This window comes from Corvus kubaryi, unplaced genomic scaffold (assembly GCF_017639235.1).
Source record: "Corvus kubaryi isolate FWS band 111438036 unplaced genomic scaffold, C.kubaryi_AGA036_p1.0 37398, whole genome shotgun sequence".
Lineage (NCBI taxonomy): Eukaryota > Metazoa > Chordata > Aves > Passeriformes > Corvidae > Corvus > Corvus kubaryi.
Window position 1 is genome coordinate 46187176 of NW_024581137.1, and position 17827 is coordinate 46205002.

Sequence of the window (17827 nt, forward strand, 5' to 3'; positions counted from 1 at the left end):
CACAATCTTTACCTAGAGGTTTTAATCCATCTTCTAGATATCTTACCTCGACCACAACATTTCATTTTTTAGCTGTATTCAGTATTCTGTGGGATGCTTGTAGAATCTGGCAAACAAATCTGAGATAATGCAGCGTTTCTTGTTAAACATTTCAAGATGTAGTGCAAATTTTTTAGATTCTGTGAACATTTCTGATGCTGCAGGACAACACTGGTATTTGAACTTGAGGACAGCTTGCAGCTGATCAGGACTAAGTACTCTTCCTATGTTGAAGATGATGTTAAATGACACTGATGAACTCATGACCTACTAATTCAGCACTAGTATATAATTCTGTACTAATTAATCCTAATTCAATAGTATAAGTCCTCTGTCCTAAGGAGAACGCACTAGGGCTAAAAATGCTTCTGATTGCTTTGTTTCTTTTTGTCACCAGAAACTTCACTGGCATCAGTTTCATCTGCCTGTCTTCAGGTGGAAGTTATTGGGAGTGGGAGAACTCAGGTAAGCAGGTAACCAGGAAATACGGGTTGATTTGTATCATATTTTAGGAGGTATAGATGAAAGTGATTAAGAACCAACTTTCATACCAAATTCCTCCTAGTTATATGATTTCAGATAAAAGCAGTGAAGTTAATTAAGAGAGGTACGAATGTGCAGGATTTTTAACTTTAAGGGTTAAAGAATCTGAACAGGTGTGAAAGATTAGATGTAGCTGAGAACAGTAAGCTGGTGGAAGAAAATCCCTTGAGCAAAGACTGAATGTAATAAACATCAGTATAAGAAAAGAGAAGAAATCACCTTGCCCAGGAGAAAAGTTTTAGAATAAATGGTTGTTTTTGTTTTTTTTTTCCCCCACTAGAATCTGTTTTTTTCATAATTAGCAGTTCTTTTGTGATTATCTGAGGAGGGTGTTTGTGCTTTATGATTAACTGAGTACCTGTATATCATATGACTAACTGAAGTGTCCTCAGCTCTTTCTAGTGTCACAAAAGGTTAAGAACCAGTCTTTTTGATGTACAGTAAATGCTAATTGGCATCATATTCTACTGGAAAAGCTCATCCTCAGTCAAAACAGAAAACTGCATTTTTGTAATCAGCAGTTGTGGCTGTCCTTGGCAAGTCATAGCCTTGTCCAGGCAACCTTCTCTCTGTCATGTAAGTTAATTGTTGGGGAGTTTTTGGGGGGGTAGTGGTGGTGGTTTTTTTGTTTGTTTGTTTTGGGTTTTTTTTTTTTTTTGCTCAGGAGATATTAAAACAGGGTGCAGAATAAAAGGGGATATGAATTCAGATGAATAATTAACGTGAGAAAAAACTCTATCTTTCTAAATTGAAGAGGAGAGCACTTCATATGTAATCATGAACTTTCTGTTCTGCTCTGTTTCTGTTCTGTGCATGTTTCGTTTCTGTAGATTTGATGGGAAAAGAGCAATGGGATGTGAAAAACGCAATATTTTTCTTAAATTGGTAATACTTTTTTTACACTGACAAGGTTTCTCAAATCTCAATTGAATGGTCTTCTTTGACCTGGCAAAGCCCTTGATATGTGCACACACAAGTAACTTCAGCAACTGGTGCCAGAGTGACCAGGCCCAGCCCAGGTGTAAGTGAGTACACAGTTTTGCAAGTAAGCACATAGAATTACAATCATATCTCTCCAACTTAATTGCCTCATAGAAAATAAACATTCCCAGTTACATGATCTCCCCTATTGCCAGGACAATACAAATCACAAAGATCTGTGATAAGACCCTGCTTTTAATGAAAGAAGATTGTATTTCTCCTCAAATCCCTCTAAGTCTTTGACTTGATTGAGAGAAGCAGCTAAATTAAATTGAGTTTGAGAAGTATGAAGATTAAAAAGTCTCCTAAGACCTCTGTTAGGATCAGGGTTTTAAAAGCTTTGAGGATAAGATGAGGAAATCTTAACCCAGGCAGTCAGTGTGGGCTGGAGCTGCTCAGTCTTGCTCATACTGTGAGAGGTGCTGAGCACCCACTAATGCTCTGCACTTGAGGGCTGCTGAGGCTGAGCGTCCCCCCAGAGTTTCACTTGGGGAAGCCAAACCTGGGCACTGCATCAAGGCTGTGTGCTCCTGCCCTTCTGAAGGGATGTTGTTCTTACTGCATTTCATTATTAATGTCAGCAGTACTCTGAACAAGCACGTGTTGTTACCCCAGACAGGTAAGGCATGGGAAAGGTTAATGAAGTGGTACAATGAAGAAAATTGTGATCCATGCCAAGGTATTGTGAAAGAATACTTGACTATTTCAACTACACCAAGGTGCCAGCACTTACTGTAGGTTTGTACACTTCATACTGGTTGCCATTTGTGAACTTTCAAAACTGGTTAGACACCTTTTTCAGCTCTATGAAAAACAAGATTGCTCTAAAAATCTAAAGGCTTAAAATAATATATGTTTTTTGGGATGACTATTTGCTTTTAGGGAGTAGTGAGGGGAGAGTACCCTGTTCCCAGTGCGGAGCTGGCCGTGTCTTGGATTCAGCTGTGAGGGCAGCCAGTGAACACACCCCAGGACTGCGGTTCCTGCTCCACAGCACAGGGAGGACCTTGCCCTTCTCATGTCCATCCACCTGCTGTGTGGCTTCCTGACTGCTTCTGCTTTAAGCTGACCATCCAGATGGGTGAAAAGGCCTACCAGGATTTCCAGTACTTTTGCTTTGGCAGTCAGTGAGATGAGAAGACTTTTAGCTTCACTTTTGCCTGTTACTGAGCAGCTCCAGAGAGAAGCAACCTGGTCTACTGAAAGGCGTTCCTGCCTACAGCAAGGGGTTGGGACTGGATGATCTTTATGGTCCCTTCCAACCTAAACCATTCTATGATTCTGTGGAGGAAAACAGTGAATGTGATCTGTTTTCTGTGGGAATGGGTCTGTCATAGTGTGTGGAGGAGACTGAGGGGTGGGGAACTTCCATGCAAAGAGTCTGTCCTCATTTAGCACACAAAAGAGAAGCCCTATGAAAAATTCAGAGCAAAAGAAGCAAAATTACCTGCTTTTGGCCTGCATAGCTTTTCATGGGGTGCTACAGTTACTGAAAGTTTTTATCAGATCCCTGGTAAGCAGAAGGTAGCAGAAATTACCTTTCTAAATCCACATTTATTGATTGGTATTATTATGGGCTATGACTCTGGCCTTTGAGAGAACATCCACCTGTTAATAATGTGATTCAAATAAGGGCATTGATGTAGAATTCTGAAGTGATTTTAAAGTAGAGGGCCTGAGTTTCAAACACAGAAGTAAGTAACTGCTGTGCTTGCTAAAATGAATATCGAAGTGTGCTGTCTGGCAGGTATTACCTTGCTTTGAGAGTTATTTTCAAAGATCAGTTTCTGGTTATAATCTAGATATCATAGATTAATTTGCATCTTCACAATCACTGAATACACATATCCATGTACAGGTATATTCAAGCCTAACTTCCAAACTTGGCATAATTTAAAAAATAAATTATGAAGTCAACCATGTTTAGGATATGGAATTCAAGTAAAGAAAAGACCTTGCCTGCTGGAGATGTTACAGCCAGCTCCTCCTTACAAATATTATGTGTATATAACTATATAATCAGACTCCTGTTTCAAGTGTGTTTTCTAGTGATTCCTTCGTGCATTTTTGTTTGCTACTTGGAAATGCTGTGAACCTTTTTATGGGGCAACATTGCTTTCCCTGCGGGTGGCTGAGAGATATGCAATGTTTCTTGCTGCTGTAATCCTGTGGCTGTCAGCAGGCAGCTGGCCAGAGAACCTTTATTTAGCAAATGTGAACAACTGGAGAATTTTGTTTGCAAGATTGACGCGACATGCCCCAATTTACCGAGAGCAATAACAATGTTTCTCCCCCACTGAATAGATCTAGCCTGAAGCTCCCTGACATTAATAAACAACTGGATCAACCCCTTTCCCCTCCCTATATTCTTCTAGCTAAAAGTGTGAGGTATAGACACATAAGTAATACTAGCTGTGATTTGGTATAGAAGTTGGAGAAGAGCAGGGGAGAAGAAAAACTCTTCTGGTAGCTTTTGTAAAAGCTAGTAGTTAAAATGTGGTGAAAGATTACTCATTAGCTGGATATTACTATATTGTTTTGTAGTTTCTTGAGGGAAAGAATTAGCAATCCAGCTGTTAATTCATATTCAAGGTGTTTGTCAGGTAAGACTGGAATGAAATATTTAATCTGAAAACAAGGTTGAGTGAAAATTTTCAGTAGGAGAATGGAAATTGGGAGTAAAATTCACTGGAAAGATCTTCTTTCCAAAATGGCTGTAGTCAATTTTGGTTCAGTAAATTGACTAATGAATTTGTGACAATCTTGGAGCAGAAATAGGATTCTAGGTGGTGCAGATTCTACCTAAGCTCAGACTGTCAGCAATTTTAGGAAGTCTTTATCCTAATTGGTTTAGGACATTTCTCCCTCTTCCACTTCAGCTGTTTGGGGTTAAATACCTGTTCTGGGAAAAGAGCAACTGCATTTCTGTAGACCTTATTTATAATGACTTCAGCATTTTGCTATTCATTTGGAAATTACCAGTTTCTCGCTAGTTTACTTGCTGATGGATCTTACTTTCCTTCTTTGTTCATTCTGATCTGCCATGGTTACATGCACAATCTCTTTCTCTGCAAGGCAGATGTGTTGTGGATGCTAGCAAGGGCTGGCAGAGGAATTTTCCTGTGAAACTTTTCTTTCTCATAAGAAAGTAGTTAGAGAAATCCAGCTTCTCACAGCTTCTCTGTGAAAGCTTTCGTTCTCATGCGAACTGGATGGACAGCAGTTTGAGAGAATGTAAACCATTTCTACACCTGCAGGTTGTTGTGGGAACAGTGGAATTGTTTTCAGTCTTGTGAGAATAATATTTGGAAATGGGTGTCTTACTGCTCAACCTATCACCTTGAGAGGTGGTGGGTGAATAGGCCAATCATGTAATTTCTTTATTGCAACCACACTATAAAAGATGAGCTTCTCATTAAAGGGAGCGGAGCCCTTGCTTCGGCCATACCATCTGACCTGGATTTACATCGTGATTTTTGTCGTTCTCTGGGGATAACAGCGACAATGTGTACCTATCAGATGTGAGATTTTTCTGGCTTTTTGATTTAGAGGGGACCTATGAAAGTTTCATGTCTATTTTGTGTACATTTTCCTTTGACAGTTCTTCTGGTGTTCAAGTTAATAAAAGGAATTGAGTTTAAACAAAGGGCTTAAATTTGATTTGACTAAACATGTGAAATGACTGACTTAGCAGGTAGACATTGAACTAGAAGTCTCTGTAGGTCTCCCTTTGTCTTGAAATATTTAAGTATTTATAGTATGTTTGGACAAATATCAGATGCCTTTGTGGATCACAAAGAAGCCTGGTAGCAGGTGATAGACATGTTTCACTACAAGATTTTGGGGCTATGATTTGAACCCAATGTTTCTGGGCTTTGGACTACTTGAAGACCTGTGTTGTTTTAATAAAGCCTGTATCTTTATTCTAGAGAGAATCATAGACTATCCTGACTTGGAAGGGACCCATGAGGGTTATCATGTACAAGTCCTGACTCCACACAAGGCAAACTAAAAGTAAGACTATGCAAGAGCATTGTCCAAACGCCTCTTGAACCACAGGCTTGGATCCATGGCCACAAGCTGGGGAGCTTGTCCCAGAGGTGAGTATTGGTTGCCTCACTATTTCAGTATCCAGTAGAGCTATTTTGACAGTTTATGGCTTAGAATGTCCTACGCTAGGTAATTACAAACTGGTGAACAGAATTAGTCACTTCTGAAGCTTTTGCCGAGCCACGAAACTATTTCAATTCCAGCTATAGGAATGATAATACAGATTTCAAGGGTCCCAGTCACTGCCTTGAGCAAGATTATTCATGTTAATTCTTAATTGTTTGTATAAATATGCATTACAAAAATGGATTATCATTTGAGATTTTTCATTTGTGATATTCATATACAGATTCTTGAAATTTTCTATTTAGTAGACCTGATGGGGAGGAAGAGGTAAAGCTTTAAAAGCTTGGTTTTCTTAACTTTACTATAAATAATTCATCTGTTTATGCTGTAGGTTCTAAACTGCATATATTTTGGTTGCATTTTTAAGCTGCATCCAGTGTGAAAGGAAACAAACTCAATTTCTATGTTGGTTTTTGTTCTGTGATACTTTTGCTTCAAATGGTGCCCTCATGATTTACAAATATAAACGTTCTATTTCCCTTGTGAGTGAATATGTCACATCCTGGTTATATATGTTCAACAACAGGCTTGCTAACATTTTCACTTCATATGAAGAGGGTTAATTATGAACTAGACTACAGATCTCAAATACATCAGCAAGCTAAGTAGCTGGTGACTGCTGCAATCAGTTAACTGCAAGGAAATGAAACAGGACTTATTTACATTTAGAGTGATGCCTGAGTTCTTAATCACCTCAAAGCATTTAAAAATTAACTTTACTACCAACAGCTCAAGAGGCATAATGAACCCCAGGAGGGAGTTTTCTTCTCTTTCATTTTCATTGAAGCCATCTATTCATTTACATCAGACTACTCGCACTCCAGTCTGTTTTCCTACTAAAACCTCAAAAAGTTTCCTTATTTCATTTTCTTAAATAACTTGTGGTTCATTTAGTATGCTTCATCATAAATTAGTATTAAACTGTGCAAGAACTCTTGGCAACTACTGATGAACATGCAGCCTCAAATCCTTTAAGGACAAATAGAAGCAAACAGCTTAGTATTTCTGTGTTTTGTTGTAGATGTAACTATGTATTTAAAAGGCAACAAAATACTTTAATTATCGTCTTCATGCTCTCCCGAGCTTTTGCACCTGCACAAGGACATTTTATGATTTCATACACTGACAGAGCCATGCTCCAGAGAGGGAGCTACGCTGTAATCAAATGAGCAGCCAGCAGCCTGAGCAGTAATGACATTTGACAATTGGCAATTTAGAAGATGGAAGCAAAGATATTGAAACTAGTACAAATTCTCCAAGCTTCCCCACATAACTTTGTTTTATCTTGACTATTATTTGCCCTGAATCTCCTAATAGGAGCAATCCTTTCATAATAAACTCAGCCAACCCATTATTTCTGTACACTTTTTTTCCATTGCTACAAACATGAAGCACTAACACTCCCAAAAGTGGCCTATTCCCTTGGGAAAGGTCTCAGTTATGAGGGAAAAAATATCTTTTCTTTGGAAGTTTTCCTTTAAGGTTTGAACTATTTTCCTGGGCTATTTACAGTTGAAGTGAAGGTGATATTTTGAGGGACAACAGTAATGAAGACTACAGCAATCCAGCAAAAGTTAATAGAGGTAAAACTTAAGAAGCAGCTTTTTCTTAATTGTGATTTAATGCAGAAATTGAACTAAGGTGTTTATATATCTATTAAGATAAGTAGAAATGCTATCAGGGCAGATTATTATTATTTTTTTCTTAGCATAAGAGACAAAATAATAGTACCATGGCAGTACTACAGTAGATACCTAGTTACAGTAGATATGGATGTGTTTATTTAGTATAGTTCTTTTAACATTTGTCTTGTATCTGCTCTTTCAATGAAATTTTAGTCATAAATCTAATAAACTTATAAATGATTTGTTGTAACAGCTTTTGTTACTTGATTTTTTAATAACACAATTACATATGCAACTAAAAATCTCAGGTCTCTAATTACTTGGGCTTCTTATGGGACAGTGTCATCAAACTGAAGAAGTGTTATGGGGTTTAGCTGTTGTGTGTGAGACATCTGAGCCCTCCTGGCTGCCAGAGCCACCCTGCCCTGGCTGCTTCCCTCTTCCTCTCTCTGGCCACATTACCTCTGCACCCCTGACCAGCTGCAGCTGCTTGGTAAATTGGACAGAGGAGTTGATCCTTTAGAGAAATAGGTGGTGTTAGCACTTGTGCAGCCTGGGGTGGTGTGGAGGTGGAAATAAATTCCAAGGAGGGGAAAAAAAAATGTCATGGTTTAGTCCAAGCTGGCAACAAAGTACGATGCAGATGTTCAATTTTCACCCCATGGCCCCATTGGCATGAGGAGGAGAATCAGAAAAAAAGATAAAACCTGTGGGTTATGATGAGTAGTTTAATAACTGAAATAAAATGTAATAACAGCAACAACAATAATGAAAAGGAAGACAACAAAAATAGAGAAATAAAACTCAGGAGAGACACGTGATGCACAGTGCAACTTCTTACCACCCACTGACTAGAGCCCAGACTGTCCCGGAAGAGCAATCAGCCCCTCCCAGCCAACTCCTCTCAATTTATGTACTGCAAGATGTTCTATGGTATAGACTATACCTTTGGCCAGTTCAGATCAGCTGTCCTGGCCATGCTCCCTCCTGGCTTCCTGTTCCCTTCCTCACTGGCAGGGCAAGGGAAACTGAAAGGTCCTTGATTTAAAGTAAGCACTACGAGCAACAACTAAACCACTGCTTTGTTGTCAACATTCTTCTCATACTAAAACCAAACCCAAAGGACTAGGAAGAAAATTAACTCTATCCCAGCTGGAAACAGGACAAGAAGCAGGGTCTAATTTTTTTTAGATAACCATGTCATCTCAGTACTGTCAATCTGCAGCCTCAGAAGAGAAAAAATAATGGGCTCGTTGCATTTAAGGGGAGATAAATGGTTTCATTTGAGTAAACTAGGCATTGATGCTACAGTTGTAAGGAACAATTGTCTATATTTATGAAACAACTACAGTTCAGTCTTGCAAATCCTTTTTCAGTCACAAGGGTGACCGTTCTGCTAACAAAATGTCCTTATCTTTTTACTGAGGTGATAAATATTATGATTGGGAGACAGATGGATTTTGCTGTGTGCTGTCCTGGGGAAAGATGTGACTGCTGATCGCCATCACCTTGGGGGAGGCTGGTACGATATCTGATCACCTACTGGTAAAGCTTGAGAGATTCTTTCCTTCCTTAGCCTAAAGTTGTGTAGCTGATATTGCTGTGTCTCTGCAGGGGAATTGAATATGACACATGGCATGGCTGGGGACAAGTATGGCTCCAGCAATCTGTTTTGGAAGAGTCAGAAGGTTTTTTATAACACTTTTAAACAGAAGAGTGCTGTAGTGTATTTATTCAACACTTCAAATCTGCAAAATGATTCTCATATAACTTTCTCATGACGAATCTCGCTGCCTCTTGATGTTCTCTTTCAAAACTAACAGCTTTTTCCTCTCTCAGTGCCAAATTGTCCTGACCTCTAGGGTTTTCTGTAAATACCTTACTTAGGCTACAAAGAGCCAGAATATGAAATTAAAATAAATTTAAAAATTGCTTAACATTTTCTTTCTTATTTGTTTTCCTATCCTGTTTCTAAGCTACCTCCTTTAAATTTCTTTTCCTTTTTAGTAGTTCCTTTGTTATGAGCCCTGTCCAATTTAGAAAAGTCTAAAAAATATGCTGTTTACTTATCCTACAGTTTCAACATGTTTTGATATAGATGGCTATGCAGCAAATCTGTCAGGTCTGAAAGACTGAGCAGAACCCCATCCTGTATTTACCAATATTATGAGTAGCCCACTTTCCTCTCTCCCTGTAGCAAGTGCCACTCACCATTAGTTGCTGGATAAAAGCTCTGAGGAGAGTTTCACTCTTTGGTATTTTCCAACTGTTTCATAACTAAGTGTATTTATTTCGTCTCTAGAAACCATAGTTGTCTCTGGAGTTTACCTCTATTTTCTTCTATAAAACCAGCTATAGTTTCATCTTGATTTATATTTGTTGAGTGGGAGATTCAGATCTGTCTGTCAGTTCAGTCAAACTCTTTCAAGACATCTACCATGTGAAAGGCTTTGATGGAGAAGAGTACATTTAAAAATGTTTTTTCACTATCATTTCATAGAGATTAATTTTCCTGGCTGGTATTACTTGTAGCCAGTGGTGCCTGGATCCCTCTTGATTTAGTTTTAAATGACTCCTGATATAAAGGTCTTTAGGACTCTTATACAAAAAGTATACTACTATTTCCTTGTCCTTTATTTCAACCAAAGGCTTGTAATGTACTTTTATTGTTTTGATTTTTTGTGACATTGATTTTGAAGGATTTATAATAATAGAAATAAAAATAAATATACAATATACATAATATATAATTACAAAACAATATTTTATATAACATATAAAGAAAATATTATACTCATTCAGAACATGAAAAACTTATACCATAAATGTTTCTTCATACACATGTCCTTTCATGTGGCATATAGATATTTGACTCTATCTAACAATGGAGATGGTCTGTATGACTATATTTGATGTGATATATGGTATTAAGTCACTGGTAGTCATAAACTTTATGCAATACTTTTTAACTTTCTTAAGTCTGTTTTCTTAATCTGTCTTCATGGTTTCAGAATGTGGGACAGAATTTAAGGTTGATTTTTACCTGGAAGAATGAATATCTCCATTGCCTAAGACAAAAGCAGCTAAAATTAATCTGTGAGGGTTTTGCAGGAATTTGGGATGCCAAAATACTGCAAGCATTCATAAATAGGGAAATTTCACTTAGTCATTTCCTCCTAGCCTCTGACTTTCCTAAAAGTGATTTTATGTGGAGCATGTTTAGATACTATGGTTTTGTAGGAAATTAATGTCAGGTAACAAATTGCTAGGAATGAATTATCAATGTGCTAACAGAATTGTTTAGATCCAGGTACTCCTCAGGCACTGCCAGCATAAACAGAGCTGAAACACTAATTCCTGAGTGTTGCCTGCTATTGCAGATTTAGTGTCCTGCTTTACATAGTTCGCATGGAAGGAGCTAGAAAAAGACAGTCTGGCAGCTGACTCCTTTGGGAATCCCTGCTAAAATGAAATGTATATTTCATTAGGCCATCCCAGGGAACAAAATTTTAAGTAAACATACATTTTAAGTGAGTAAGCATTTGTCTACTGGGAAGCTGTGCATGGAGCTTTATTTTTAGATATATATACTCCTCTTTCAGATTGGGGAATTACACACATAATCCACAAATAGAGAACATGCTAGTTAATTCTTAATATCTCTCTAAACACACTAATTTAGCCTTGCAAGCTAAATTAGTAAACGCTATAGCAAGGATTTTCTCTGCATAAGGCTCAATTTCGCTGCAGTCAATTCAAAGCTCTTCCGTCATAAGAGTGTTTCATTGATATATAAAATTTGCAATGGGTCTGGTTCAGTACTCCCAGAGAACACATTTTAACTGGAATTGCCTGCAGTGACTTGAAGGTAACAGGATATTTAGAACAGTCTTGAATATTTTTATGCATTTGTCTGACACTTTTTCTGTAGCCATAATTCAAATTGTGTACGTTGGTTTATCAGAGACTGGCCACAGCAGATTTTTAGTCTATCATGACTTTAAACATCTGTGGGGTACATATCCACACCTGAGATAGTTATTCAGGCTCTCCTTATTTCTGGTGAGAGAAATAGATACTTTTGTAGTGTATTCAGATGGTTTTAGATCTCTGCTTAGGATGAGACCTCTAGTCCCTGGACTGTGGACTAAAGGCACAGAGACAGGGATGGCTGCCTCAGATCTGCAAGCCTGTCTCTAGCTTGAAGTCACAGAAACTACCAATGCTGACTAGCAAGACTGTTTTTGTGTGAAATCCTGTAGTTACATCTTTAATATTAATAATTTTTTAGAATTCAGTTTTTTTTAATATGTTTATGTGGAAAAATTGGACCTGCATGATAAAGAAAGAAAATTTGATGAATTATTCAGTGCTTTTCTCTTTCTTCACTTCCGTAGTTCAACAGAGCTATAAATAAAGGCATTTATGTATGTAGGTATGTATGTATATATGTATATATGAATATTTGGAAAAAGTCTTTAGTACAAGGCAGAAACAGTGACTGTTGCTTTTTTGCACTGCAGTTCAAGCTTACTGCTATGATACCTTTTCTGAATGGATTGCATCAGTCTAAAAGAATAGATTGTCGATTATGCCAAAGAAAAAAAACAAAAATAAAGTAAAAAACAATGTCTTCTGATCTGGACCCTTCATTATTCTAAATCCTGTTGTATTTTTCAGAAAGCACTCAGATCTTACTGCTGTCTACCAAAAATAGCCACATTAAAATTAGCAGCACTCAAAGACAAGTTAGAGGGTCATTCCAAAGATTTTAGGGTACACAGCACACCCTGTAATCATAGAATCACATAATCATAGAATGGCTTGCGTTGGAAGGGACCTTAGAGATCATCCAATTCCAATCCTCCTGCCATGGGCAGGGGCACCTTCCACTAGACCAGGCTGCTCAGAGCTCCATCCAACCTGGCTTTGAACACTTCCAAGGATGGGTACATATAAAACTGCTTAGCCGGTCACAGTAGACTGATTCTTTGTTAATAAGACTTAACAATTGTACCTCTTTTTTACATATATATGAGCTCTTATTATCAATAAGAGGCATACGTGGTTTCAAATGTATTAATTCCCCTTTGTCCTTACTCTGTGAGTAGGAAAACAGGCCACTTGGGAATGAGATGCAGCATGGTTTGACAGGGCTACATTTAGTCCATCTTTCAACCAGGAAGAGTCACTGGGAAAAGGTTCCTCTGCTGTGTGCCATGTATCTGTTGCGTGACCACACCACTGCCTCCTTTGTGAGGACTTGGTGTAACAGGTCCTTGAGCAATTTCATGAGGGATTGAAAGCAAAGCTGCAGAACTACAGGAAAAACACACAGAAGAGATAAAGACTTCATGGTGCGTTTTCTTCCCCTGTCCCATTTACTTTTTACATTGCTTATATCAATATCCAAAATTGCATCAATATTCAAGAAAGGATTAATCCCAAATTCAGCAAGCCAGTATAAAATTGGAAGATCCTATATAAACTAGATGTCATTTTTTTCTGTCCTGTGACAGGAGAAGGAAGTCAGTATTTAAAACGTGTGTGAATGGACCAAAGGTCAGTCTATGCAGTTAAAACTGGTTAAAACCCAGCCCCTGGCTCAGTGTAAGATTGGATGATGGACTGTTCATATTTGGGCATACAAACATAGAAGCTGTGAAGGTAGAAGACTGATGGTACAGGACTGACTGAGCACAAGCAAGAGGAAAAAACCTGCTTCTTGTACAGTTCCTATTTTCCTGATACTTGGTTTATTTTTCATTTTTTCTTTCTTTCCCTTTGCAATATGCCAGCTGCAGCTTAATGGGATACTCAGGCGGGCAAAGGATGCAGGTCATACAGTTCACTGGACTTAATAGTTTTCAGTTAAAAATGAAAGGAGATCACTATTGCACACATATTGCAATTTGCTATTGCAACTCTTTTACTGTTTACGGTTGTTGACATATTTTTCCAAGCACTTGTGTAATAGTGTATTAGAGACATGTGAAGGGTAGATATAGGTAAGCATAGACACATTAGTTCAGACCATTATGTATAGTGTAAAATTCGTATTGAAGTTGATGTATAAAATACACTTTCCGTATTCTAATCTATTTATTTTTTTTTCCTGATACAGAAACTACCTAAATTTAGCATTTTTAACATTAGAGAACCCATGGAGGTCATGAGATATTAGATGTCCTTCCTTCCTTTGCAATGTCTTTCATTTCTGGGCAACATGGCAGTAACATGAGATCTCAAGAGCCTTTATAAAATTTGTGCTTTAGCAAACAAAAAAAGATTATTAATTTTCTGATCAATGCTCTTAGAGGTTATTTTTTTTTGCATTGATATTGTATTACAAATGATAGATTACAACTTAATAAAGGCATGTCTGCTCACTTCCAGCTGATGGTGTCAAAAATAACTTTCAGTGGCAGCATTCAGAATTGTTAATGGTACTATTGTTCTATGCTGAAATCCTTGACCTAAATATTTATGATTAATTCTGTTCTACAGTACACAACATTAGTGCCCTGCAATAGGACCATGTAAGCAAGAGTAACATGATTATTCACATGCTCCCAGAGACAGTGGTAATGCTGGGGAGTGGGAAGTCTGAGCCCTTGGATCCTGGAGGTTTCTCACTTGATCATTTTCTGTGTCTCATTCTCTCTCTGCAGATCAAACATTCCCTGAAGTGTGGTAGAAGGCAGGAAGAATGATGCTTGCTAATTTGAATTTCAGAAAGCACCTAAACTTCATTCTGATCTCCAGGTAAGCGTCTGTGAACCACTTGGCTTTGACATTTGTTAAAACTTAATCACTTTTTTTTTGGTGCCAAGCTACCTTATACAGACCAAAGAGAGAAGCATGCGTGAGCATGTGCTGGTGTTTGTGGGGGAGGGAATACTTATTTGTTTGTACAGATGATGTGAAGTGAAAAAAACATTACTCTGGAAAGGATGAGATCAGTTTATGAAAAAGGAGGAGAGATTACGTGACAAACTGAAAACCTTAAACTACAGGTGATCTGATACAGTTGCTCTATGCAAGATCTCAAGGAGGAAACATCTGGGAACACGTAAATTACTAGTTTAGATCAGGCTTTATTTTCATGTATTCATTCTCTTCCTCTTTCCCCAAACTGCTTTTTAAAAATATCCTCAGGCATGTAATGGGCTATATCAAAGTTTGTTCTTAAACTGTAGCTGTCAAAAATAAGGGAGAAGTAAAACAATTAACATATTCTAAATGTCAATGCTAGCTAGATAGGTTCTCTCTCTGAAGATCTGGATAGCTACAGAGAAGTTTGCAACATGTTATCTATACTGTGAAACTCAATATTAACCACCTAAAAGGTGTGTGTGTACAATGACCAGTGACTCAAAATGAAGACTTCTGCTTTAAATGCCTCATCATCACTGTTGGACTGAAGACTGCAAAATTTTTTCTGTGCTTTCACATACATTAGGGAAAGAGTTAGTTTCAGTCAGGACTGGGCTGCCTCTTTTGGGAGTATTTGAGCCATTGGGTTTTGCCAGCCTGGATGCTTGTTACATGATTTTATGCAAATATTGCATATGCCTGAAGTCCTGTGCGGAGATAACCACCCATGTTGGTGCTGATGCAAGAATGACTCACTGTCCACTTTAGATATCAGACTAAGATATGATTTGGTGCACCAAAACTTAGGAGCCTGTGTTCCTCATAGAGTCACTGGAAAGAGGTGGGCACCTCTGAACGATGACTTGTGCAAACTGTCAAGGAGGATGGTATGAATATATCTCATTGTGACTGCTAGCAGACTAAATACATTGGACAAACAGTATGTCACTTTTGTGGTGTGTTTAGTAACAGCAAAGTCAGCTTGCCTGTTTCATGCTTGTGTAAGAATGGCTTAATGAATGAAAGGGAAAAAATTCCCAGGCTTCCTGGCAGGGGTACTACATGGGGTGTTTGGCACAGTTGCAGTCAGCACTGTGCATGTGATTGTTGAAGTGGGAAAACAAACCATTAAATTCTGTGCCATCCAATCCAGGTGCTGGAGATCCTGTGTGACACTGAGGAATAGAGCAGAGGCATGTGATACTTTAAACATATTTTCCATCAAATGATTACATGCAGCAGCCCTGCTGCATCCCGTGTACTTTCTGGAACAGGATGGTATATGAGCACTTAACAGTTTTGAACAGTGTAAAATATTGTTAACAGGCATAGTGACCTTGTCTAGGATGTTCAAAAGCAAAGTGAGGAGGGTACAAACAAAGATAGTTTGCTCTCCATATTCTTGGTTGACAGGAAAGAAAAATGTGCTTAAGCTGTAGCAGAGAAGACTCCAGTGAGACAAAAGCCTTTCTGAGCAGCACTGAAAGAGGCTGCATACAGGTTGTGAAATTGTTGTCCTCAAGAATCTCTAACTTGGGAAAATACATCTGTTGTGTCTGCCATGTGGGGCTGAGCACTGCTGAGCATGTGGTGAGGGCTGGCAGGGAGATGGTGGTATCAACAGCTGAGATTTGAGCTGCAGTGAACACCCGGGCCATACCCAGGAGATGGTTTGATAAAAAGTGCAGCTTTGGCTGGGTTTTTCTAAGGCTGACACCAAGACTCTATTTCTGTATCAGTGGTCTCAGCCTTCCCTGACATGCAGCCTTGCTTTATTAGCAGGGAGGAGTGAGGCTGATTCTGTCAGCAGAGCGAACCAGGAGTTGTGCTCACTGCCAGATATTCAGAGAGCCATCAGGAAGGGTTTGTTTACCAGAACATTTTTCTTCAGCAATTTTCCACCTTGGAATGGAGAGTGATACTTTTCACATTTGCTGTGAGCACTGTTTATAGCTGAGCAGCAAGAACTGAGTTTGCAGCAGAACTGACACAGTCAGCATGCAATGTTGATGCAATGTATGATTTCTCCCCAACCCCAGACATAATAGAACATAATCTGCAATATACATTTTATCTATAAGCACAGTTAATCACAGTGATTAATTCTCATGATCTCTTGGCCTGTTAATAAGGTGAAGAAATATTGCTTGACAGATAATGGATTGAGGAAGAACGTTTCTGAATCACTGTTTTACTTACTGTGGACACATCACTTTGCTTCTTTGTGCTTGGTGAAATCCCCAGGGATTATTCCATCTTTCTGAAAAAGCTGAATACAGATAGATTCAGGTCAGGATATTCTGGAGATAAGAATATGATGCATACTGTGCAATATCACTGTCTTTTCATAATGGTTCCTAAATTTTTGAGAAGATGTTTGTTACTATTTTTCAATCTATCAATGCATACGTAGCATTTTCTGTTATTCTTAAAAAGCACAGGCTTGTTCTTAATGTAAAAACTGGACTTTAAGGAACTTATGGTGTAAATGTGTCTTGTCACTGGAGAAAGGCTGTGCTTGTGAACTGCAAACTGGCAGTGGATGGTGTGGAGCTACTTGGATGGAGCTTGGTAAAGATGTAATAACTCCCCTTTGATCTGTTGGATATGTGTGCAGTGTCCAAATAAAGGAGAATGCAGGCCTATTCCCTATCTCCATAGGTTACCAGTCACATCACATTGTGATCCATGGATCAAAACTGAGGCCAAGAAGGTAGGAAGACAGGTTAGACCCTCTCCTTCCTTTGCCCTGCTTATCCAGGTTTCTTTCTCCCCTGTGGCACATGGTGCCTGTACCCTGGTGGGCAGCAATGTTTTGACAGGGCACTACGCAGGGACAACAGGAGGAGGAGGAGGAAGAGGAAGCCCAGCAACTTTCTTGCAGCATACCATGCAAGCACTGACTGCAGCTCTGCCCTCAAGGATCTCATTCTTGCTGACAAGCCCTTATTTGTACAGGATGTTGTAATAGTGGTTTACATACTGGGTGATTGAGATTGTTGGTGTGATAGCTGGACTTCAAGGCCCAGTGTCTTGTGGCTCTGTTGAAGGCGTCATCAAGACAAACTGCCCTGTCTGCCCACCCTCCCACACCTCGCAGCAGCCTCTGAGGGGCACTGAGAATCCCCAGTGAGGGGAGGCTGCACCTCTGGCTGTGTCTCACCTCTGGCTGTGTCTCAGGTGTGCCCTGTAGGAGCAAGGGCTGTACACAGGGCTGCACCCACCTTCAGGCTTGCAGACCCTCGGTAGCTGAGCTGGCCATGGCGGCATCTCCACAGTTTGCCTAATAAGGGGCCCTTGTCCTTATGACATCTCTGTGCCCTCTTATCCTTACTCCATGCACAGGCACAGCCTCTATTTGCAAGTTCAGACGATGTCAACACTTGGGAAACCATGAGGAGGGCTGACACTGTGGGGCCTGCACCTGGCTGTGACCCTGGTTTCCTCCTCTCTTTCCCAGCCATTTTCTGAGACCCTGTGTCTTGTGTAGGGTTGCATGGAAGGCTCATAACATCTACACAGTTTGGAAAAACGGGAGGATGAGTAATGGATGACTTACTGCACACCACAGACCCGGCGCCCCAGGA

General features: G+C 39.2%; 1 long non-coding RNA gene across 1 annotated transcript in view; it reads left to right on the plus strand.

Annotated features, from left to right (window-relative positions):
* The first annotated feature begins 828 nt into the window (after window positions 1-828).
* Window positions 829-17827, plus strand: part of LOC121671936 — a 44596-nt gene continuing 27597 nt past the window's right edge. Inside the window, exons 1-2 of the long non-coding RNA XR_006018677.1 lie at window positions 829-8909; window positions 14036-14129. This is a non-coding gene — a long non-coding RNA (uncharacterized LOC121671936). The remainder of the gene's footprint in view (window positions 8910-14035; window positions 14130-17827) is intronic.